This window comes from Microcaecilia unicolor, chromosome 3 (genome assembly GCF_901765095.1).
Source record: "Microcaecilia unicolor chromosome 3, aMicUni1.1, whole genome shotgun sequence".
NCBI classification, from domain to species: Eukaryota; Metazoa; Chordata; class Amphibia; order Gymnophiona; family Siphonopidae; genus Microcaecilia; species Microcaecilia unicolor.
In genome coordinates this window covers 38,771,974-38,797,015 of record NC_044033.1, presented here as the reverse complement: position 1 = coordinate 38,797,015, position 25,042 = coordinate 38,771,974, and the positions used below count along the sequence as shown (strand labels likewise).

The window sequence follows — 25,042 nt, the reverse complement described above, 5'->3', positions numbered from 1 at the left end:
CCCTCTGCCCCGGAACAGGTTACTTCCTGTTCCAAGGCAGAGGGAGCATGGAACGAGCGAAGCAGACAGGCGCGCGGCACCCCCCCCCCCCAGCAGGTAAAAATGCACCTGGGGGGTGTCCTTTCGCCGGGGGGGAGGTGTGTCCTTTTGCGGGGGGGAGGTGGTCTTTCGCCGGGGGTGGGGGATCATGCTGCACCAGGGGGGGGGTGCTGCACCGGGGGGGGCGCATCAGCGATCAGCCCCGGGTGTCAGCCACCCTAGGAATGCCACTGCAAAAATGATAAAGGGGATGGGATAACTTCCCTATGAGGAAACGCTAAAGCGGCTAGGATTCTTCAGCTTGGAGAAAAGGCGGCTGAGGGGAGATATGATAGAGGTCTATAAAATAATGAGTGAACGGGTAGATGTGAAGCGTCTTTTCATGCTTACCAAAAATACCAGGACTAGGGGGCATGCGATGAAGCTACAATGTAGTAAATTTAAAATGAATCAGAGAAAAGTTTTCTTCACTCAATGTGTAATTAAACTCTGGAATTCATTGCCAGAGAATGTGGTAAAGGCGGTTAGCTTAGGGGAGTTTTAAAAAGGTTTGGATGGCTTCCTAAAGGAAAAGTCCATAGACCATTATTAAATGAACTTGGGGAAAATCCACTATTTCTGGGATAAGCAGTATAAAATGGGATCTTGCCGGGTATTTGTGACCTGGATTGGCCACTGTTGGAAACAGGATGCTGGGCTCGATGGACCTTTGGTCTTTCCCAGTAGGCAATACTTATGTACCTATGTACTTATACATATTTAGATCTTTAAGTCTGTCCACAGAAGACCACTGACCATTTTAGTAGCCGCCCTCTGGACAGCCTGTATCCTGTTTATGTATTTTTGAAGGTGCTGTCACCAGAATTGTACACAGTACTCTAAATGATGTCTCACCAGAGACTTACACAGAGGCAGTATCTCCTTATTTTTCCTGTTGGCCATTCCATCTAAACATTAAAGTGTTGGGGGTGGGGGGGGGGGGAATAGAAGTAGGTGCTTGTATTATAGAATTGCCTTTTAAGTGCATTTGCACTATCTGTAGTGATGACTGTGCAAAGCACAGTGCATATCCATTCCCTGCCATGCAGTTAGCATGTGAATCAGCATGTGCTGTCATGCCAATGCAGTAACTGATATCACAGCTGTGCGTGAACAGCTTCTAATTCATACGCTAACTGCCTGATGGACTTTAGTAAAAGGGCCCCTGCTTTTGGTCCATAAGAGCTTTCAGTTGAGATCTGATTAGTATAGATTTTCTCGCACATGCTAGTGTTTCCAATAATTTTGAATAGAAATCATATTAATGCTCTTTAATATTTAAGTTTATTTGACAGCAAACCCATAGTTAAGTATTGCTTTTGTGAAGAAGAGTGATGTCTATAGTTTATTGACACATGGAATGCATTATGATGAGTTTATTTAAATTAGTGGCAGAGCATTCAATAATATACAAGGGAAATATGGTACGTGTGGCAGTTCTCCCCGATGTGTTTGGCTATGTGATCCACATTAAGCCACAGGAATTAGGTCCCCTTGGCCATATTTTAAACTCCTAAATTAGAACTTCTAGCTTTGGCGATCAGATCTCGCTGAGAAAGAGCGATTACCCACAGAATCATTTGTTACCATGACTGCAGCAAATCATTTCAGAACTACTCACTGGTGCCACCACTGTGACAAGATCTTCATTTCAACCTTTTGTAGCACTTATCCAGGGAACTCAGAGTTTCCGTAAAAAAAAAAAAAGAACTCAGATCTTGATGCTCTCTTCCTTTGGCCTTGAAAATCTAAACTGCTGGCAGAAATATCCATTTTTTTTTAAAATCTAGGCTAGAGGTGCTCTTTTCCCTGCCCCGAAGGTGACTCCCCCTTCTAAGCAAGAATAGCACTTGTTTTTAATTGGTTGCAGTCCCCAGAAGGCAGTCCTTAGTCGGTAGAAGAGGCCATGGCTCAATCACTGTTGGGTATTTTTTGTCTGTCTTGTTTGCTTTGTTTAAAATATGTTGTAAATACATTTTTATATCATAGTGAGTTTTGCAAAGACAATCTGGATACAAATAAAATCCAATTATGTGTCCAAATCTAAGATTTATTTTTTCTCACTCTTTGAGGATGCAGGTAAATTAAAACGTTTGGCATAATACCTGGGACACATTTATAATGTGTTATTGTCAACGCTACGGGCTTGGCAGCAACCCTAACACAGCAGGATATATACAAAGCAGCCCTAAAGTCTTTAATGTGCAAAACAGTGTTGCATTTTCTTTTGAAGGGAAACGGTGCTGTTTTACCGTGGAAATGTTATGTACCTCCATTAGAAATGGAGATTCACAAAAGAAAATAACTATCCAGGCATCCTGGAGACTCAAGTGGACTGTACTGCATGCCATGTAGTAGGTCCCAAAGTGTGGCATTCTGCTCCCTTGGTATGCTGGGCATACTGTGTAGGCAAGAATCTTAGTCTTGGTCATTACTTAAGAGTAATCGCATGTCTGGATTTCACTGGAGATGGTGAAGTAAGAAACAATGACTAAATTCAATAATGCACGGGAAGATAAGGCTGCAACCTCTAGGCATAGCCGCCCACAAACCATCTGAAGTCTAGTCACTCTTGGACAGATGATCGGAAGCAAACATGAGCACCAGAGGCTATTAGCGCCATATTAGGGCCTGTGTTTGCTACCGCTCCATGATCAGAGCCCCCAAGCACGTGAAACAACGTGCTTGCGGGCTCTGAACACAACAAGCATGCTAAACAGGGCTCTTAGCACAAGTAGCATGCAAATGCATGCCAAACATATTCCTCCCCAATGATCAGCAAGCAGTGCACCAAACATTGGCATGCTGTCCATGGCAACCCCTACACTAGCTCAGAGCTGGCGTTACGGTTTGCAGACCATTGGAAAGAAATGGAGAGCCCTGTCCAGCATGCATTTGCATGCTAGCAGGCCCCCCATTCCTCCCAATACAAAGCCCCCCGCAGAAGCAGAACCCTGACTCCCAGCCAATGACACAGGAACTGAAAGTCAGGCAGACCTCCAGTCCCCCAATCCCCCCGACACAAGTTCAGAAGGAGCTGGATATCCGGTGGGTCTGCAGCCACCCTAACCCCCCTCGCATCCCCCCCAAAAAAAGCTCTGGTGGCCCAGTGGGCCGCAAATCAAACCCCCACAAACCTGGTGGTCAAGCACATGCTCAGGCACAATCCTCCCGCACTTTACCCTATGATCAGAAATAATAGAGCACATAAATTTGCAAGGTATTATCTCTGATCATAGGGGTGGTAAAGCCCCGTGCTGTTCCAGCGCTATTTTTAGAGCGCTGTTTGGAACAATGCGGGGCTTTCAATCATCTGGGTTTCAAGAAGGGGAATAGGTGGATTATGGATTATGGGGAAAGGAGTAGAGAAAAATGGTACACGGAGCGTAGGGAGGGGAGAGATAATTGCTGCCTGATTGGTAGGGCAGGTAGGAGTATTTAATTGTTCAGCAGGTTCCTCCCACCTTTTCATTTTGTTTGCCAATCCACACATAGGGAGTGTTGCTGCCACTGAAAGTGGACAGATGAGGGAAGGAGCAATGCAAAAATAAAACACCATACAGCAGAAGGCTTACTGGCAATCGGTTCTCATTTTATTTTATTTATGACATTTATATCCCACATTAACCCGAGTAGACCTCAGGTTCAATGTGGTTTAAATAACGATTAGAAAAGCATGAACATGTTCAAAATATATTAACAGAAAGTAAAATACATCATATAATGTTAGACCAGTAAAACTTGAGTTAGAAACAGATATAATTAATTACGTAGGGCCCTGTTTACTGAGGTGTGCTAGCGTTTTCATGCACTAATGGAATATATAGCGTTAGTGAATGCTAATTTTTAGCACACACTAAAAATGCTTGCACGCCTACAGCATGGCTTAGTAAACAGGGCTCTTATGGCTCCTTTTACTAAGCAACGTGGGTGCCTACATGCGCCAAATACACACAAAATTGGAGTTACCATCTGTTTACCACGAGGTCCTTGCGGTAACTTCAATTTTGGCACACGTCCGCTATGCGCATCTGAAAAAATATTTTTTATTTCTTGGCGCACATAATGGATGCGTGCAGGTCATTACCGCCCAAATTCTTTACCACTAGGTCTATGGCTGGCGGTAAGGTCTCAGACCCAAAATGGATGCACAACAATTTTGATTTTGCCGCACATCCATTTTCTGCAAAAAAAAAGAAGCATTTTTTTTACAGGCGTGCTGAAAAATAGATCTGCGTGTGTCCAAAACCCGCACCTACACTACCGCAAGCCGTTTTTCAGCACACCTTTCTAAAAGGACCCCTTAGTGATTTAAGCTAGATAATTGAAATATGAAGGAAAAAGGTAAAGGACTGGTATTATCTAGGATAGACAGGAGTAATGGGAGGTGAGATGAGGTAAACACTAATGCCATGGCTTACCACTTGCTCTTCTGGGACTACCACTAGCCCAATGCGGCTGCCATTGGTAATCCCACCCTGATTGAAAGTTTAATATTGATACACCACTCCTGCCACCAGGAATGAGGGTAGGGGACTCTCACACAGCCTAAAGAGAGTGCTAATTGGCATGTGGTATAGCTGATTAATACTTTCATTCATTATGGTGATATTTTTTAATATTAATGGTAACTCAAGCCTATGCAATACCACTGTAGCATGTTAACACTTTAAGGGGTGAGCACCAACGGGAAGTAGAGGGTGACGCAAGACTCTCAAGCCAGGAGAGATCCAATGCAAACTCTTTATGAGGCACAAACAAGTAAAGGACCCAACATGGGCCTGTGTTTCGATGGAAGACCGCCTACTTCAGGAGTCATAAGACTTGATCAAATGCAGTTGTCTGTGAATGGTACCTATGAGTGATATAAGTTGTACAATACTGTCAAAGCAGCATTAAAATCCTGCCAAAACGAAACGTTCAAAGAAGTGATGTCGTCACAATGACCCACTATTTGTAGAGGGTATTTCCCTGTTTCTCTTTTACTAAAGAGTGCTAAAAAATGTCCTGTGCTATCCTTTCCCACGCACTAAGACCACTTTTAGTGCTTTGCGGGAAATAGTTGATTTTCTTATTTCTTCAATAATGGCTATACGCTAATTTTCCCTTTAGCACATGGCCATTAGATTGCGAGCGCTTACTGATACCTATTTTGTAGGCAGTAAGGACTTACGTACCAGTCATGTGCTAATCAGTTATCACATGGCAAATGCCCACACATTAACCAATATGCATAGCTGTGCCCACTCTCTTCCCCAAAACACTTCCCCAGCGCTAAAAAATAAATACATTTTATTTTGTCCGCATATGCAATTCTGGTCAGCACATCTCAAAAAAGATATAGTGGAATTGGAAAAGGTACAGAGCAGGGCAACAAAAATGATAAAGGGGATGGGACGACTTCCCTATGAGGAAAGGCTGAAGCGGCTAGGGCTCTTCAGCTTGGAGAAAAGACAGTTAAAGGGAGATATGATAGAGGTCTATAAAATAAAGAGTAGAGTGGATCGGGTAGACGTGAATCACTTGTTTATGCTTTCCAAAATTAGCAGGACTAGGGGAAATGCAATGAAGCTGCAAAGTAGTAACTTTAAAACAAATCGGAGGAAATATTTCTTCATTCAGTGTGTAATTAAACTCTGGAATTCATTGCCAGAGATTGTGGTAAAAGCAGTTAAATTAGCGGGGTTTGAAAAAAGGTTTGGATAGCTTCCTAAAAGAAAAGTCCATGAGCCATTATTAAGATGGACTTGAGGATATTCCACTGCTTATTTCTAGGATAAGCAGCATATAATATACTGTTTTGGGATCATGCCAGGTACTTGTGACCTGGATTGGTCACTGTTGGAAACAGGATGCTGGGTTTGATGGACCTTCAATCTGTCCCAGTATGGCAGTCCTTATGTCCTCACATACCGTGGGGTGTGCTCAGGCATTTTAACCCACACTAAGAACATTAGTGCTTAGTGCAGCTTAGTAAAAGATCCCCAGAGTCTTCAGTCGGATGTGTTGCTAGATATGCATATTATATTATGGGATTGTTGTAATATTATTACTGTTGTTCGTCATGGCTTGACACCTTGAAGTGTATGCCCGCTGGTATTGACTATGGATAGTTTACGTACAGGAATTAGAAGGAGATGTATTTCTATTACGCCCCCTGCAGATCACTTTAAATTATATCTGTATCTTTTATCCAACTTCTTTTTTTGTTTTACAAAAACTTGTTAAAAGGAACTTCAGAGTACTGCAGCTGTGCCACTTATCCTGGAGCAATTAGCTACGAGGTTCAATCACCAGGTCCACCCTTTATTCTTCAAAATGTCCATATTATACTGTCTGAAAAAGAAGTTTGATAAAAGATAAGATATAGTTTAAAGTGATCTGCAAGGGTTGTATTGTTTGAAGTGAATTTACACTTAGATCGGGTGTGATGTTTTCCTGTGGGTTTGATACATTTTTTGATAACTATCACCGTGCACTCCCTAGTGCTTTAGAACCAATAGAAAATATTGATTGACTGTGTGCCTTTACAAAGTGTAAATAGCTAACGACCTTCTACTGTCACTGATCTGTAACAGTAGTCTTGCAGCAGCGGGAATGTTTTTACTCTGTAATCATTGCTTTATGATCACAAACTGTTTTACGTTTTTCAGAATAATTTTACAGATCTGGATAAAATCACAGTAAATTAATTTTTGTTTGGAAACCTCCTCTCTTCGGGAAACCCAGTAAACAACGACAGGGAAGCGTAACCGGTGTAAATCACAAAGGAATACTTGGCCAGTTTGTCAGTGGTAATTCTTCAACTTGGATTAAGAAAAAAGGTTCTTTTAGTGGTAGCGTTTGGGGTCAGCGTCTCTAGGGGTCCCTTTTATGAAAAGGTAGTAGGGTTACCGTACAGGTAGCAGGTAGCAAAACAGCATTACCGCTGGGCATGCCCAGGTGCCCTGCCATATTTCTGCTCTTCCCATGCACCATTTCCTGTGCTAGAAAATAAAAAGCATTTTCTAGCACAGGGGAGGGGGAGGGGAGGCGCACACGTGCCCAGCGGTAATCAGGTAGCGCACGGCCATCACCGCATGCTGCCTGATTAATGCCAGATTAGCGCATGAGCCCTTACCATCAAGTAAATAAGTGCCGGTAAGGGTTCAGGCAGTAAAATTAGCGCATGGCCATTTAAGACGCCAATTGAAAAAATGGCTTTTTACGACCACAGTATAAAATGGTTTCAGTGTGCAGCAATAACACACCAACACGACCGCAAGCCACTTTTTACCGTGGCTGTATAAAAGGAGACCTAAATGAGTTAGTTTTTTTCGGGCTGCATGGAGTACGAGTCCATCTTTCAAATTTACTTGTAACGCTCACTGTAGTATTTGTGCTATGTCAAAGAGAGCTTTCTTCTGGAGTTCATAACATGTATAGGCATCTTATTCAGGTGCACTTGGATTTTATTTTTAATGAAGCCTTTGGCTCCCAACAGAATGGGAAATATTTCTGCCACATTTTCTTGATTTCCGACTGCACTGCTTGGTATTTAAGAATCTTCTCCATCTCTATCCGAGTCACAAAATAATTGCTCGGAACTGATGCCTCTAATTAGGGCTTCTGTAAAGTGGCAGTTCTGTTAAATGGTGCCTCATTTTAAGTCAATAAAAACAAGAAGATTTGTTTGACCCCTGATGCAGGCTTAGATGCCGAAACACGGCCGTGTCGGGCTGTTTCATGATTATTAATAAAGTTCTTCGGATTTCCTCCACACTTGTCCTCACTTTTTTGTTTTTATTGTTTTCAATTCACTTGAGGATTTTCCTCTCCGCTTTTTGTTTATTGCCTCATTTTAAGTGCCACAAAGGGTCATCTCAGTGCCTTCAGGGTGCAACTAAGATATTATACAATATTAGCACAAGCTCCAATGGTGAGTCGAAAGTTAGGCATGCTTACTTAAGACAGGTCAATGGCTAGTATGAGAGTGCATGCCTAATATTCTGTAAGGTGTGTATGTGTCGCTTGGCATCATGCCCATGACACACCTATGCTCTGCCCTCATGTAAGAGCCCTGAAACTCCATCTTAAGCAGTTTATTGTTTATAGAATAGCGCTAGCTGCCAATTTAATTGAACCAATCACATAAGGGCTACTGTTCTACGAACCAGGTGCATGAATGGCATCTATATTTCGGCACCAGGCTTATAGAATTACCTTTTAAGTGTTTAGAGTTTGGAATTTTCATTTTTGAGACAATTAGTTGCTTTCCAGCAGTCAAAAAGGGCTTTACTGGTGTATTCATATTGAAAAAAAAATTGTACCTTTTTGGGTAGATTCCATTTAGTGTCGCAAGACACAAATTTCCAGCACAAGCCCAACAACAGCATTAGCTCACCCTTCTCAAAGTCCTGGAATGAGCACCCTCCTTCTCCTAGCCCCTTATATCAGCAACAACCCACCTCCCTGCTCCTCCCATCAGTGATGCCCTCCAGTCCCCTGTATCAGACATAGTCCCCCTCTCTCCCAACCCCCTCTCCAAAGCCCTGCATCAGCAACACCCCCCCCCCCCCCCCCAATCTCCTGTATTTCATGGTAAACTTGATGTGCTCGATCAATATAAGCAATTTAAGTCAGCAAGAGATATTTCTGCCCGCTTAAATCATGCTCAGTGAGATTACACTTAACTGGACAGTGCCAGTGAATGTAAGCAGTAACCAGCCCTGTTTAAAGTGGGCAGAAGAGGGGCATTACAGGGGGTGGAGCTGGAGAGGAGCCAGGAGTTGTGGGTGCTGGCAATATTCAGTGACAGTGCCCACATAGCAAGCCAGGTAGATATGACTACATAATAGAAGTCCTAATTTGTCTGGTTACTATGCAGGAGCTAGTACTGAACATTAGTCAGCACCTGCATAGCTGTCAGTTGTGGTCTTAAACACATCACCCCTAAGCTCACCCTCCACAAATTCTGATCCCCCTTCCCGCTTCCCTGAGTACCATCTGATTCCCCTCCTGTCCCCTCAAGCACCATCTGATCCCCCTCTCGCCCCCACTCCAAGCACCATCTTCTGCCTCTCCTTACCCCACTGAGCAGCATTAAGTCCCCCCTCCTTCCCCTCCCCCGAGCCCCAGCAGGCTTCCTGAGCCTACCTACCATGCCTGGTGGGCTATTTTTTCACTAACTCATGCTATTTCGGTACAGGTCCCATTTTATTCAATGATATTTACTAATGACAGGAGTTAATCGTAAAATAATATGTTCATGTGACAGACCAATTTCTTTTTTTGTTATAGTTGGGTTTTTTTTTTTTTGGGGGGGGGTTGTTTTTTTATTGGAGGATGGGGTTGCAGTTTACCAGGTCTTGGTAGATGGATGTAGCAGTTTGAGCCAAAAATTTGGCACTCCATTTGATCCAGGGCTCTTCCAGTTTGAGGCACTTTTTAGCCTGCGTTCCAATTATTTCATGCAGTACAGGCCATTCCATAACTTTCATGTCTGCCTCTTTCAGACTCTCTACTGTGCTGGGTAATCATTCTGATTCTCAGTTGTAGTCTACAGGGCCCTTGTATCAGGAGCGTAGCCAGACAACAGGTTTTGGATGGGCCTACGCAAGAAATGGGTGGGCACCAAGTGTTCTCCCTCCCCCCACACTACCACCAAACAAAAATATCCCATCTAGCGGGAAAACCTTCTTTCCACCTTGGCAGTCTACAGCAGGCATGTGCTGAAATCTGAGCACGCCAAGGTGCCAGTATCGTGGAGAGCAGCGTTTTCGCTGCCATCAGGCGGAAGTCTTCAGCTGGTGGAGCATGGGATCCCCACCAGCTACCGCTAAACGTGTGCTACTGTTGGGTGGGCCTGAGCCCTAAGTGGGTGGGCTTTGGCCCACCCAGGCCCACCTGTGGCTATGCCATTGCCTTGTATTAATCTCTCCAAAAGCTTTCTCTTTTGGTTTTAGCTGGTTGTATTTTCACTGTACTGATATTCTTTTCCAGTTCCCTGTAGAATATTTTGTGTTGTTTATTTGCTGTTATTTTCCCTTTAACTTCTGTGTCTTATGTCTATATGTCCCCTTCCTTTTACACCCCATGCTTTCTATTAAGATGTTGTTATTAAACTGTATTCTGTTGACATGGAGGGGCATAATTGAACGAAAACTCCTATCTCCATGGGCGTTTATCTCCAAGAACGGGTCCGTGAAGGGGCGGACCGAACCGTATTTTGGGAAAAAATAGACGCCCATGTTTTATTCAAGAATGTGTGAGCTGGGCGTTTTTGTTTTTCAGTGATAATGGAAAATGAAATCGCCCAGCTCAAAAACGAATAAATCCAAGGCATTTGTTCGTGGGAGGGGCCAGGATTCGTAGTGCACTGGTCCCCCTCACATGCCAGGACATCAACCGGGCACCCTAGGGGGCACTTTTACAAAACCAAACAAAAAGGTAAAAGAGCTCCCAGGTGCATAGCACCCTTCCCTTGTGTGTTGAGCCCCCCAAATCCCCCTCAAAACCCACTGCCCACAAGTCTACACCCTTACTATAGCCCTAAGGGGTGAAGGGGGGCACCTACATGTGGGTACAGTGGGTTTGGGGGGGATGGACGACTAATAAGCATTAAGCAGCACAATTGTAACAGGTAGGGGGGATGGGCCTGGGTCCACCTGCCTGAAGTCCACTGCACCCCCTAACAACTCCTCCAGTGACCTGCATACTGCTGTCAGGGAGCTGGGTATGACATTTGAGGGTGAAAATAAAAAGTTGAGAAACGTCATATTTTGTGGTGGGAGGGGGTTTGTGACCACTGGGGGAGTCAGGGGAGGTCATCCCCGATTCCCTCCAGTGGTCATCTGGTCATTTAGGGCACTTTTTGGGGCCTTATTCGTGAAAAAACAGGGTCCAGGAAAAGTGTCCTAAATTCTAGCTAAAAACGCATACTTTTTTCCCATTATCGGTGAAATGCGCCCATCTCTGTTCGGCAGATAACCACGCCCCAGTTCCGCCTTCGCCACACCTCTGACACGCCCCCATCAACTTTGTCCGCATCCGCGACGGATTGCAGTTGAAAACGTCCAAAAATCGGCTTTCGATTATACCGCTTTATTCGTTTTTGTGAGATAAACGTCCATCTCCCGATTTAGGTCGGAACTTGGGCGTTTTTCTCGTTCGATTATAAGCAGGATTGTCAGTAGCATACTGTGCCATAATGTGTTCTGTTTGAATATTTTTTTTCTGCTGTAATTGTCTATTATTCCTGCTGTACACCACCTAGGTGAATTGCTTCAAAAAGGCAATAAATAAATCCTAATACATTAATCCATAACTATTTCATTTTGAAATCTCTTACCTGTTTTCTTTATACTTCTGCAGTTTTGAGGATTCTGCTGCTACTTTAAATTTTTCACCAACACATATGAGTTTTAAGACCTTCTTCCATTAATGTGGTATATTTTGTTTTGATGGTTTGGCTCCTTCTCATTATTGTGGTGATCTTGATCCTTTGAGATAATCGTTTCTCATGGACACTTCTGTATGTAGCAATTTTCTTTTTCATTCAATGTGCTCTTTTCCAAGAAGGAGTTATCTTTCTCCTTTTTCTTCTGGCCAAGCACCGTTTTAGTAGAATTCTCTCCGTAATAGTTTTTGCTGAAATGGGAATTGAACTTGGGTCTCCTGGTTTACAGTCCGCTGCACTGACTACAAGGCTACTCCTCAGATCTGCACGATTCTGGATTTGAATTAGAAACATAGAAACATGATGGCAGATAAGGGCCAAATAGCCCATCCAGTCTGCCCATCCTCAGTAACCACTAACCTTTCCTTTTCCTAATGGATTCCAAATGCCTGTCCCGTATTTTCTTAAATTCAGATACAGTCCTTGTCTCCCTGACCTTCATCGGGAGGCCATTCCACGCATCCACCACCCTTTCCGTGAAAGAGTATTTTCTTAGATTCCTCCTAAGCCTATTTCCTCATAACCTCATCCAGAGTAATAGATGCTTGCTATAATCAGATTACTGTCTTGTTGATTTTGCTTATATTTTTAACTCAGGCATTAGATTCAACTTTGGCAGTCATTCCTTCTCCTTTGCCCCAGCACATTGATCAATATCCATGAAGGCCAGGTGTTCCACCATGGACTTCTTGACTTCCTGTCTCTCACCCTCTCTCTACATCTTGGTTTGTTCCTTCACATCATACTGAACAGCTCCCCCTCCAGCCACTGGCTTGTCCCGCATCATCTCCTTACTCAGCTTTCTACTCTGTCCCACATCAGTCCCTCCTACTCCATATCCTCATCTGTCTCACTTCCCCTCTTTCCCCAATCAAGCACTGTGGCGGCTACAACATCTCTCGTCCAACATTCCTTTCCAAATCCCATTTCCTTCACTCTATTTCTCTCTCTGCAACATTGCGATGTCTTCGCTCAGGCACTTTCATTATTATATGTTCAACCAGAGGTCTATTTGTTTCAGTTGTATTTTGCTGATATGTTTCCACTTTCTTCCATGTTTCAGAGTGCTCTCTTTATGTATTCTCTGTAATCAGATACAGGGTTTGTGCACAATAGCAGAAGTGCAATATCTCCATTTTATCTTCATTAGATCACCTAACAGTTTGTAGTCCTCTTATTTTTTTTTTTCATTCATTTTTGTAGTTTATCTTCTCCTGAAGTGGGTCTATGAACATGTTCATCATGGTCTCTTGACACACCAGGGATGTTACCATCTAGAACATAAGAACATAAGATTAGCCGTACTAGGTCAGACCAATGGTCCATCTATTCCAGTATCCTTCTTCCAACAGTGGCCAACCCAGGTCACAAGTCCCTGGCAGAAACCCGATTAGTAACAACATTCTATGCTACCAATCTCAGGCCAAGCAGTGGCTTCCCCCATGTCCATTTCAATAACAGACTTATGGCCTTTTCTTCCAGGAACTTGCCCAAACCTTTTTTAAACCCAGATACACTAATCACTGTTACCACATTCTCCAGTAATGAGTTCCACAGATTAACAATTCTTTGAGTGAAAAACATGTCCTCCTATTTGTTGTAAAAGTATTTCCATGTAATTTCATTGAGTGTCCCCTAGTCTTTATACTTTTTGAACGAGGAAAAATCGATTCACTAGTCCTCAGTCTTCTCTTTTCCAAGCTCTAACCTCTTTAGCCTTTCCTCATATGGGAAGCATTCCATTCCCGTTATCATTTTGGTCGCTCTTCTTTGAACCTTTTCTAATTCCGTTATATCTTTATAGATATACGGCGACCAGAATTGAACACAACACTGAAGTTGAGGTTCACACTGTAGAGAGATACAAAGCCAGTGTAATATTTTTGGTCTTATTATGCGTCCCTTTCCTAATAATTCCTAGAATCCTGTTTGCTTTTTTGGCCACCGCTGCACACTGGGCAGTAGATTTTAGTATATTATCTACAATGACACCTAGATCTTTTTCTTGAGTGTTGACTCCTAAGGTGGACCCTAGCATTATGTAACTATGATTCAGATTATTCTTCCCAATTTGCATCATATTAAATTTCATCTGCCATTGGGATGCCTAGTGTTCCAGTTTCCTAAATTCTTCCTGCAATTTTTCACAATCCGCATGTGTATTGACAACTTTGAATAGCTTTGTGTCATCTGCAAATGTAATCACCTCACTCATCGTTCCGATTTCCAGATCATATATAAATATGTTAAATAGCACCAATCCCAGTACAGATCCCTGCGGCACTTCACTATTCACCCTCCTCCATTGAGAAAAATAACCACTTAACCGTATCCTCTGTTTTCTGTCCAATAACCAATTCCTAATCCACAGAAGAACATTGATTTTTAATTTTCTCAGGAGTCTCTCATGAGGAACTTTGTCAAAAGCTTTCTGAACATCTAGATACACTACATCAATTGGTTGACCTTTATCCACATGTTTATTCATGACTTCAAAGGAATGAAGTAAATTGGTGAGGCAAGACTTATCCATCTGTAATTTCCCAGATCACTCCTGGATCCCTTTTTAAAAATAGACGTTACATTGGCCACCAATGAATGTTCAGGTACTATGGATGATTTTAATGACAAGTTACAGATCACTAACAGCAGATCAGCAATTTCATGTTTGGTCCAGGTTATTTATCACTCTTTAACTTGTCAATTTGGCTTAGTACGTTTTCTAGGTTCACTGAGATTTCTTTCAGTTCCTCTGCACCGTCACCCTTGAAAACTATTTCCTCCATAAATCCTGAGGCAAAGAATTCATTCAGTCTCTCTGCTATGGCCTTATCCTCCCTGAGTTCCCCTTTCCCCCCTTCATGATCTAACAGTCCCACGGACTCCATCACAGTCTTTCTACTTCTGATGTGTCCGAGAAAGGTGTTACTACGAGTTTTTGTTGCTGCAGCAAGTTTTTCTTCATGTTCGCTTTTAGTCTTCTTTATCAATGCGTTATATCTAGTGTGACAGTGCTTATCTTGTTTCTTTTTTTGTTTTTTTCATTTGGATCCTTTTTCCATTCTTCGAAGGATGTTCTTTTGGCTGTAATAGCCTCTTTCACTTCATCTTTTCACCATGCTAGTTGTCATTTGCTCTTCTTTCAACATTTGTTAGTACGTGGAATAAATCTGGTCTGGACTTCCACAATGGTATTTTTAAACAAAGACCATGCCCGACTTAAAGTCCTAACGTTTGCGGACAATACTTGTAGCTTATTTTTAAGCATTTTCCTCATTTTGTCATAGTCACCCTTTCAAAAATTGAATGCTGCTACAGTAGATTTCCTTTGTGACTTCACTCCACACTCAAATTTGAGTATGTTATGATCACTGTTTCCCAGCAGATCCAACACCATTACCTCTCATACCATGCCCTGCATTCCATTAAAGACTAGATCTAAAATAGCTCCCCCTCTTGTCAGTTCCTGGACCAGTTGCTCCAAAAAGCAGTCATTTATTACATCTAAGAATGTTACCTCCCTAGTGCTCCCTGATGTAACATTTATTCAGTCACTATTGGGTAATTTAAATCACCCATTATTATAATGTTGCCCAGTTTTCCAGCTAATTGTAATAGGAGAATGTCCAGTGTGATCCTACCTTTCCTGCAGATAAATGGCCCGAGGTGACAAAATATATGTAAGTGACAGAAAAAAATAAATGTACTATGTTTGAACTATGACAGTATGGGCTAAACTGTGTTTATGGCACACAAAAAATAATCTCTGATAAAAAATTAGTACTAAGTTCTATTCTGTAACCTGCGCACAGACTTGGGTACTGTTTATATAAAAAAAATAAAAATGTGTGACGTGGAAAGCAATGCATCTGACTAAGAATAGAAAAGGAAGAAAAAATATTAAAATTTAAAAAAAAAATAATAATATATATATATACAAAAAACGGCAGGGTAAACAAAAAGGCCAAAAATAAAATATATATATACCAAAGGATAAAAAATATATGTGTAAAAAGTAGAATGAAACATAAAGAAAACAAAAAAATAATAGATAAACTTTTCAGCTTTTCAAAGAGGTGGTTCATCCTTTTCTGTATTTTCTACACACATTTTATAGCTAAAACTATTAAACTTGAATATATCAAAGATTTCCAGAACCACACAGGTATAATCAGGGGTGTAGCCAGATACCCAATTTTGGGTGGGCCTAAGCCCAAGATGGGTGGGCAGAAGAACTCGCCTTGTCCCACAAGTGATTTGGTCTCTCTCTCTCTCCCCTGCATACCATATGGTCTCTCAAACATTCCCCCCCCCCCCCCGCATACCTTTTAAATAGCAGATTTTCACCAGCAGCGAGCAGCAACTAATACACACTGCTCATGTTAGCCCCACAGCATGTATCCGTCGCTGCTCACTGCAGTTGAAGATCTGCTATTTACAAGGTATGCAGGAGGGACAGTTGTTGGGAGTTTTCGGCTGGTGGGGCTTGGGAATCCCAGCCAGCCACATCATAGGTGTGCTGCTACTGGGTGGGCCTGAGCCCAAAGTGGGTGGGCCTGGGCCCCCCACCCTTGGCTACGCCACTGGGTATAATATATACATTTGCAAGACAGCAAGAATGTGCAGTGCACCAATGGTCACCGATTCCAAGAGGGTTGCACAAACAGACAACTTCTTTGTGATACATGAACTGCGAAGAGATATTGAATGATTCAGATCTCCCCAAAATGTCAATGTGATACAAGAGTTTTATTTTTTTTTTAAGTTTTTAGAACAGAACAGATTCTTCTACAATATTCTTTTGCTTTTTCTCAGTCCCATGTTTGAGAATTTCTTTTTAAAACCAAAATTATTTTTAACATTTAGATCAAAAAAGAAGATAGATTTTGTCATCTTTTTGGCATTAACAGTGTGAAATAAAGTAGCGTGGTTACTATGATTGTTCTCTTGACTACGAAGAAACAAAGGTTAACACGCTGCATTGTACTAAGGCAATTAATTTTTAACAAGCTTTGAAGAGCTCTCGGAAGATGTGAAACCTTGTGATATCAGAGGACCTTGTGGCCGTGGGCTGAAGACCTCATTGGCTGTGCCGCCATTACCGTTTTCAAGTTAGTAATTCAGCAATACTTTGAAAAGAGTTCTAATGATTCTGCAGAGCAAGCTGGCAGTCTGAGTAGCAATTTCACTATTTTAGGGAAAAATGATCTGTACAGCCGTTCAATACACTTCCCATCCCCTCCTCCCCCTGATATTCTGTTTGGTTTCACACTTTTAATTTTTGAACAGAGATATTATATAGTTAGCGGGATGGCTAGTTTTTTAAAAAAAATGCTTTGTTCAGGAAAACAATTAGTACTGCTCAGAGATTTCTTTTTACTGAAATTTATGTGGAGAAAGTAGGGGGTAGGATATTCTTTAACTACATAATTTTGCTGGTTCTCATGATTTATTGATTCCTTCTCATTCTTTTTGTATAATTGGCCACATTTTATGCATGCAAAACGGCAGTTCATAATTCTAAAAGTAGATGAGGTAATCTGAAAAAGGAAGAAAACATTTATAGGCCACCATGACAAGGGGCATTAATTTGGAACGCATACCACATCTCTTCTCACCTTGGCAGTTTTTTTTTTAATTCCTTGGCCAAACTGAAATACATCAATTCATTTTTCATCACTCCAGAAATATAAAACATCCCATACAAATCTTTAGGAATTTATATATTGACTATATGAAGGGGTTTTCCTGTAATAAAGAACTGACCCCTCCCCTGTTTACTAAGCCACATGGCAATGCTGACACAGCCCATTCAATTTGAATGGGCTGTGTCGGCATTAGTGCACAGCAGCCGCTAGCACGGATTAGTAAATAGGGGGGGTAAACATTCGATGGGAGGTCATAGTATACAGTCAATCTACAGAAGGGCTATATTATGGGGTCCTTTTACTAAGGTGCAGTAAACAGGGCCGCTGACAGGGGGGGGCAGGGGGGACAACATTCCGTGGGCCCGGGCCTCCAAAGGGGGCCCGGTGCCGCAGTCCCACCCGCCCGCCCTCGGCTCCGTTGACCGCCACTGGGCCGGGCCCCCTCTATTCAAATCATAGTGCCTCACCACCTCGCTCCATGTGAATGCGCAGCAGCGGCAGTCTGCAGATCACCTCCCTTTGGGCCTTCCCTCCCTGTGTCCCGCCCTCATCTGACGTACCTTCTGCGAGGGCGGGACGGAGGGAGGGAAGGCCCGAAGCGAGGCGATCTGCAGACTGCCGCTGTTGCGCTTTCACATGGAGCGAGGTGAGGCGTTGTGATTTGAATTCAGGGGGCCCGGCCCGGTGGTGGACGGAGGGGGGCAACGGCGGCAGCAGGGCCCCGGGGGTGACCTTGCCTTGGGCCCGACCCAGTCTCTCGGCGGACCTGGCAGTAAAAGGGGGCCTGCACTAATTGCTTGTGTTTTTGATGTGCGCTGAGGCCCCCTTATCCCACAATGGGTAAAAGGCTTCTGTTTTTGTAGAAAAGAAATGACCATGTGGTGAGTGAACCACTTTACGTGTGGCCATATTGGGGGATCAGTTACCACCACCCATTGAGGTGGCCTTAATGGCTCCTGTGCTAACTCAACAGTTGCCACCACTGGGCAAGCACTGGTGCTACAATAATAGAAACTTTTTGTAGTGCCAGAAATGGTGCTCACTAGGGGTGGGAACTACTGCCAGGCTCCTGTGGTAGATCCGGATTGGCGCGCCGCAAACCTGTTGTGGCGTGCCAACCCTTTTTAGTAAAAGGGCGGACCTCGATGTTGCTACATGGTGGAAAAAGGCAGTGGGCGCTACTTGTGATCTGGCTTGGCCACTGTTTAGAAAACAGGATACTGGGCCAGATGGACAATTGGTCTGACCCAGGTTGGTTACTCTTATGTTCTTATGGTAGAAGAAAAGGAGGTGACAGCAAAAGGTGAACCACGTAGATGTACGCATAGTATTGAGATAACGCTTAGGTGTGATTGCCTGTGTGTTAATTTTAGGTGTCATATATAAAATCGGGCCCTGTGGGGGGATATTCAGGGGCACTATCTCGATAGTGCCGCTGAATATCCTTGCAGACTGACTTGGCAATATCTGTAGTGCCGGGATGGCTTGTAGGCAGAGCTTCTATTTAACCAGGTACTGGCAATGTGTGGTCTTCTATTCAGATAATGACAGTCGCCAGTTTTTAGCCATTGTGGCTGGTGTCTGAAAAAAAAAAATCACTGACCACGGTGGTTCAATATGGGCCTGAATAATTTATATAAATAGTTGCTGAATTCATTGTTCTTGGTATAACATTTCTTGGCCCTTTCACTGCTCCAACTCCTGCTTCAATGTGGATGGATGAATTTTGGTCAAGAGCAATTTCTCCAAATGGGTTAATTTTGTGCGTACTGTGACAGGAATGAACCTCACTCCTAAGCCAGGGTATATGGAGTATGATTTCAGACTCTCAAATTTACTGCTAACACTCGCTGCAGTACTTGCATTGTGCTGAAGGGAGCTTCCCTCTGGAGTTCATAAGATGTAACATAGGCAACTTATCCAGGTGCGCTTGGAAATTCTTTTTGATCAAGCCTGTGTCACCCATAACAATGCAAAATATTTCTGCCACATTTTCTTGGTCTTAGACTACATTTCTTGGCCCTTGAGGATCTTCCCTCTCTCCATGTGATTTATCGAGTAATCGCTTGGGACCAATACCTCCGTCATCAATGTTCTGATGTTTTTCTATTTTATTACTGTATCTGGTTTTCTGCCATCCAGCTTTTTATCGGTCGGGCTGGGGATGTCCCAGGTGATCGTAACCTCTCCATTTTCCACAGTTCTTTTGGGGTCATGATCCCAATGCTTTTCCGGTACATTGATGTTGTAATAGTTACAGAGTTTCCAATGAATGAGATGCACCACCTTGTTGTGCCTTTTGTCTAAAAATGCTCTGCCATCAGCAATTCACAACCAGCCACAAGATCAGTAATTGTTTCTTGCTCTCTCTTATAGAATCTAGCGATACCTGTTGCAGCTGTCTTTTTCATTGCTTGCTGTAAACCATCTGGTCCATAATCCCCTGTTCCGGGCTGCAACTATCAATCGCTCATCCTTAGGTTCCAATTCACCTCTCCTTAACCACCCGTGGGTCAGATGTTAATCCACAAATAGTTCCAGGAGTAACAATTTGTATTTCCTGCTGTACTTATGCATTTGCCTCTTGTTGTTTCTCCCCTGCTGATCCAATTCCTTGAAGAGTTTTTTTTTTTTTCTCTCTTCCTTTGCAAACTCTGATGCTTCCTTCCCTTTTGGTACCGATGGATTTTCAACCACTCCTTCTACTGCTGAGTAGTGACTTATAAGGCCAATATGGATATGTTCCACAGGTGTCGAAACAAAAGCATCCATAGTTGGCATCTGCTGCACTTGCGTACTGGCCGCGATGCTTCTGCACATCTCTGACTTGAAAGCGGTTCATTCTGAGTGCACCAAGTTAACTTAGCATACTTTCCAAAGCTGAAAAGACAAAAATCAGTGAAAATTAACATTTTCACAGTTCTTAAATGGCACTTTTGAATTAAATTCATTTGCATCTAAATGCATTGTTCTTGATATGCTTTCTCTGACATTTATTTTTCTCCACTTTAGAGTTAAGTGATTGTTTTTCTTATACATTTTTTTTTAACAGTAGAGAAAAGAAATGAAAAGATTCTAATGATAAGGGAGAAGTATTTGTAATGTGAGTTATAATGAGCCTCATGAATACGAGCTCCGCATCCTTCTCCTTTCTTATACATCCTCAGTCACCCCTGAGGGATGGACCGAAGACCGTTGACTTTTCTCCAAAGAAATCATTTATATTGACAAAGCATACAGTAAACACTATTGTGAGGGTTACATACACAACACAAAAGCAAACAGTGAAACTATATGGCAGCATAATGTTTCTCAGAAGGCAAAAGTAGAGACTAATAGACGATTCACCACTGGAGACGTGAGTCCAACAGTCTTTATTATATCAAAGATAACGACCCGACACAGGCCGTGTTTCGACGCTTTTCCTGTTCTATACTTTGGATTTTGGTATCCAGGCTTAGCATAATGTTTCTGTCATTTTTCTTATTAGAGGATGGTAAGCAAGCAAACAGTCCAAAAAGAAGCACAAAGGTCTCTCAAGAATGGAACAGGTGTACTTTATTGATGACCCGACACGGGCCGTGTTTCAGCGTAAACCAACACCTGCCTCAGGGGTCAACCAACCAAGCAACCCTGAATACTTGAATGGTTGCTCACAATGTCGAAGCTCATCACAGTGAAAATCCACTCTGAAAACAAAGTGAATTCCTAGTGGGCTGTGTCGGCATTGCCGCACGGCAGCCGCTAGTGCGGCTTAGTAAACAGGGGGTAAGTCTTTAAGGCTTTATAAAAAAATAAGTCATTTCTTAGTTGACTGATCTCAACTGGAAGAGTGTTCCAAAGGTGAACAGCTGGAAAACAAAAAGAACGTGAGAAAACAGCCTTGAATCTAACATTCTTTGTGTATGTGTATTCCTAGCAAAATCTTGCAGAGGAACAATGAGATATCAGAGCTTATGGGATTCCAAACCACTACAAACCTTTTTCCAAGTGTTGTCAAAAATTGAAGTTTATAATTTTTGCCTGTTGAAAGCAGGAGTGGACTGAGAGTACTCTGAGCCTCCAGGCACTGAGACTACTCTGCCCCCCCCCCCCCCCGCTAATGCTGCTGCTGCTGCTGCCTCCCCACTGCCACCAGTGTCCCCACCCCCACCGTGCTGCCTCCATCCCACTGTTACCACTGTCTCCCTCCCCCCACCACAAACACACTTGAAGGGCCCTGGTGGTCTAGTGGCTGTGGCTTCTTCAGGGACAGGAAATAAATCCCCTCTTTCCTGTCCATCCGGTGCCTTTACTAAGCCCAGCATGGCGCTGTGTTTACAAAATGGCTGCTGAGACTTCCCACGGTTGTCTCTTCTCTCACAAGACTACTGCAGGAGTGTCGGCAGCCATTTTGTAAACACAGCGGTGCAACCAGGGAGAATACAATAAACAAAATCAAGCAAATAATCAGAATGAACCTTGCCATATTTTTTTGTAATGGATACACACTAAGGGCTCCTTTTCCTAAGTGGCAGTAAGCCCTATGCAGGGGGGAAATGGGACTTGATATACTGCCTCTCTGTGGTATTTTGCAACTACATTCAAAGCGGTTTACATATATATAGGCACTTATATTGTACCTGGGGCAATGGAGGGTTAAGTGACTTGCCCAGAGTCACAAGGAGCTGCAGTGGGAATTGAACTCAGTTCCACAGGATCAAAGTCTGCTGCACTAGCCACTAGGCTACTCCTCCACTCCAGGCTTACCTCTCGCTAAACAGGAAGTACTGCCGGAGTGTACCCGGCGGTAATCGGGCAGTGCCACACGCTGGGTTAACACATGAGCCCTTACCACCACCACCAACACCAGCCCCCTTTTGCTGCAGCTTGGTAAAAGGGGCCCTAATTTTCCCTTAGCACATGGCTAATACCGCAGGTGCCCTTACCTTCACTTGTTTAGGAGGCAGTAAGTGCACCCGCGCTACTCCCGCGCTAATCGGGTACCGTTGAATAATGTGCCTGCACTCTTCGATTAGCACAGGCATGCTTACTCTCTGCCCATGGACATACCTCCTGCACTGGAAATGCAGGATTAGCACGGTGAGCAGGAAATTACCACAGAATGCCTCAGCGCGTCCGCAGTAGTGCCCTTTCAGCACACAGTAGGCCTGCATTGGGCCTACTGCTCATTAGTAAAAGGGCCCCTTAAAGAGTAGAATATGCTAGGGAGCCACAGATGATACTTGCTCCAAGCAAGGATTGTTTTGTGAATGAAGATATATGAAAAAATTAGAGCTGTCCTTTTTGCACGACTTAAAAAATGTCAGAGATCAAAATTTTTTTTATAACTGAGGCTGCCAAATTATTCTCTTCAAGCGCATCAATTAGTGATGAATTCAGCTGTGCGATTGTTAATGGGATTTTTCCATTCAGAACATATCTCTCCTTATTTGAAGCACTTGAAGTAGTTGCCAGTGCAACGGAGGATACTGTCAGGCTATGTATCAAGATACAGCTTTTTATTTGAAAACTGCATTCCACTGGTATACAACGTCTCGATCATTGCAGTCTGAACATCAGCAGTCTCTTATGGTTCCTGCATTACAACATATATGTTTGGAGGTCACAAAGATGGAAACGTTTTGCATCCATGGGCCAATTTAATGAAACAATCTGCCACTGCGCGACTTAAGTGTGAGACCAGTGGCCTGCATTCCGGAAGCAGCTTAGAGACTCCCTTTTCTTTAAGGCTTTTTTGTTGTTGTTTAGATTGATTGTTGTACTTGTTATATGTTTGATTTTTCTCTTGTGTTTTTGTTTGTTGATTATTTTATGGATATTTTTATTGTAATTCGCCCTGGATAAGGGCGGACTAGAAAATAAACAATAAAGCTAGATCTAGTTTTTATTTGCATTTTCGAAATATATTTCCTTTCATTTCTTTGGGGGAGGGGAGCTCCAACCCCCGGATTCTGTAAATGACGTGCAAAATTGTATGCTATTGTCTCATCCGGTTCTAGCTCCGGACCCGGGTACATAAATATATGCTCCATTCATTCAGACCCGCTCACCGCACTCAGGTCCTCAGTCTCACCTGCAGTCAATCTGGGAAGCGGTATATGGTCTGTAATAGTGATCCGGGGGTCTGGGAGACCTTTTGTCCAGCCAGGGTTCCTCTCAGCTCTCCAGTCCTGAAATCATGCTGCACTCTGTGGCTTAAACAATAACTCAACTTTTATTGAAAGCTTCTGTAAAAAAAAACATACAAAACCAATTTATCTTCAACCTGTCAAATTCAACCTTTCATGTAAATTAATTCCAGGCTTCCATTGTCCCCTGAGGGAATCCGTTTACCACTATCCTTCTTGGGGGTATTTGCAAGGCTATTCACAATATTTACAGGCACCACTGTCCATGCCTATTCTGGAAGCCACTTGTCATGTCTGGACTTTATTACTTCTTCCCCCTACTCTCTCCACATCCGCCAGGCAGGAGCCTTTCTGGCTGTCTTTCTGCCATGAGTGCACCTCACAGGGCTGCACCCCAATCCTCCTGAAGCACTAACGCTTTTTTCAGCTACTAGTGGGACAATAACTGCTCCTTATTTTCAGCCCAGACTTGACTTTGCTTTCCAGAACCCCCTCTCTCCTTCTGGTCACTTGGCAGGGGCTTGCAGGTGGTCTCTTTACCAGAGGCAAACCAAGGAGGACCCTGTTTTTACACAGGCAAACACTTTCATTTCCCCAGACTCCTCCCAGAACTGTCATTCACCCCAACTCATGCACAACTAAATTGACTAACGAGCCAACTAACGCCAATTATTGGCAGCAATTTGGAATTGTGCATGTATCTTGCTAAGCGCTATTCTAAAAAAGATCCACACGCAAATCTTTATAGCACAATTCAAAAGGGGCGTGGCCATGGAAGGGGCAGGGGCATTCACTAAAGGTGCATGCAGTTACTGAATACCAGGGTTCTATGCCTAACTTACATGCCAGGATTTACATCAGATTTCAGTTGGTGTAATTCCTTGTGCCCAAAATTTGGTGTGGAAATTGACTCAAAGCGCTACATGCAACTCAGAGAGCCATTCATAGAATAGTACTCCATGCTTTTTTGGTTTTTTTTTTTCCAGTGCTATTTACTGAATCTAGTCCTAAATGCATGAGCTCGACTTAGTTTACACAGAGCAGCATGTCTTACGGGTTTCGTTTCTCTCTTAATTCGCATGTGTAAAATAACATGTTCTAAATGTCTAGTGCATTAACCAAATATTTTCATTCATTTACATAACTCCTGATGGAAGCAGTCATTCCAAATGGGGAGGATATTGTAATGCAGTTTTGCTTGCCAGTATCTCAGAGAAAAGTACTTGTTTTGAAAACAGAAATCATACATCATTTGGAAAGGAATAAGCTTGGCAGATGCATATTTGAAAGACAAACAATGGAATCCTCTTTGAGCTTCGGTAAATATTACATTTCTGTAGATTTAAAAAGTGGCTAATTTGGAACATAGGAAAAAAACCCTCAAAACTATCTGTTGACAAACTCTACTGCATGTGCACCAGCAGGGTATTTTCTAGGGATTTTAGCAGAGTGCAGTACTCCTAGTACTGAACTTGCCAATTTTTTTTTTTTTTTAGCCAAAAGGTGCATTTTTGGGAATAAAATGGGCCATATGGCATTTTGAGGTGAATTCTATAACTGGCACCTAGAACAATCGGCCCTCAATCCTCCTGAACTGCCCATGACCCCTCTATTTCTGCACCCCCATTTTCAGGAAGCGTGTAAATTTAGGCGTGGATCCTACGCCTAAATTTATTTGCGTAAATGCCAATTAAATCTAATTAGTGCCAATATTTGCTTGTTAAAAAGCCAATTATTGCAGCTAATCA

The 25,042-nt window shown here is 42.9% G+C and overlaps 1 protein-coding gene across 1 annotated transcript in view; it reads left to right on the top strand.

Moving 5' to 3' along the window:
* The window catches only part of NRXN1 (neurexin 1), a 2,115,739-nt gene that overhangs the window by 1,318,295 nt on the left and 772,402 nt on the right, over window positions 1-25,042 (top strand). The gene's annotated exons all lie outside the window — the stretch shown is intronic.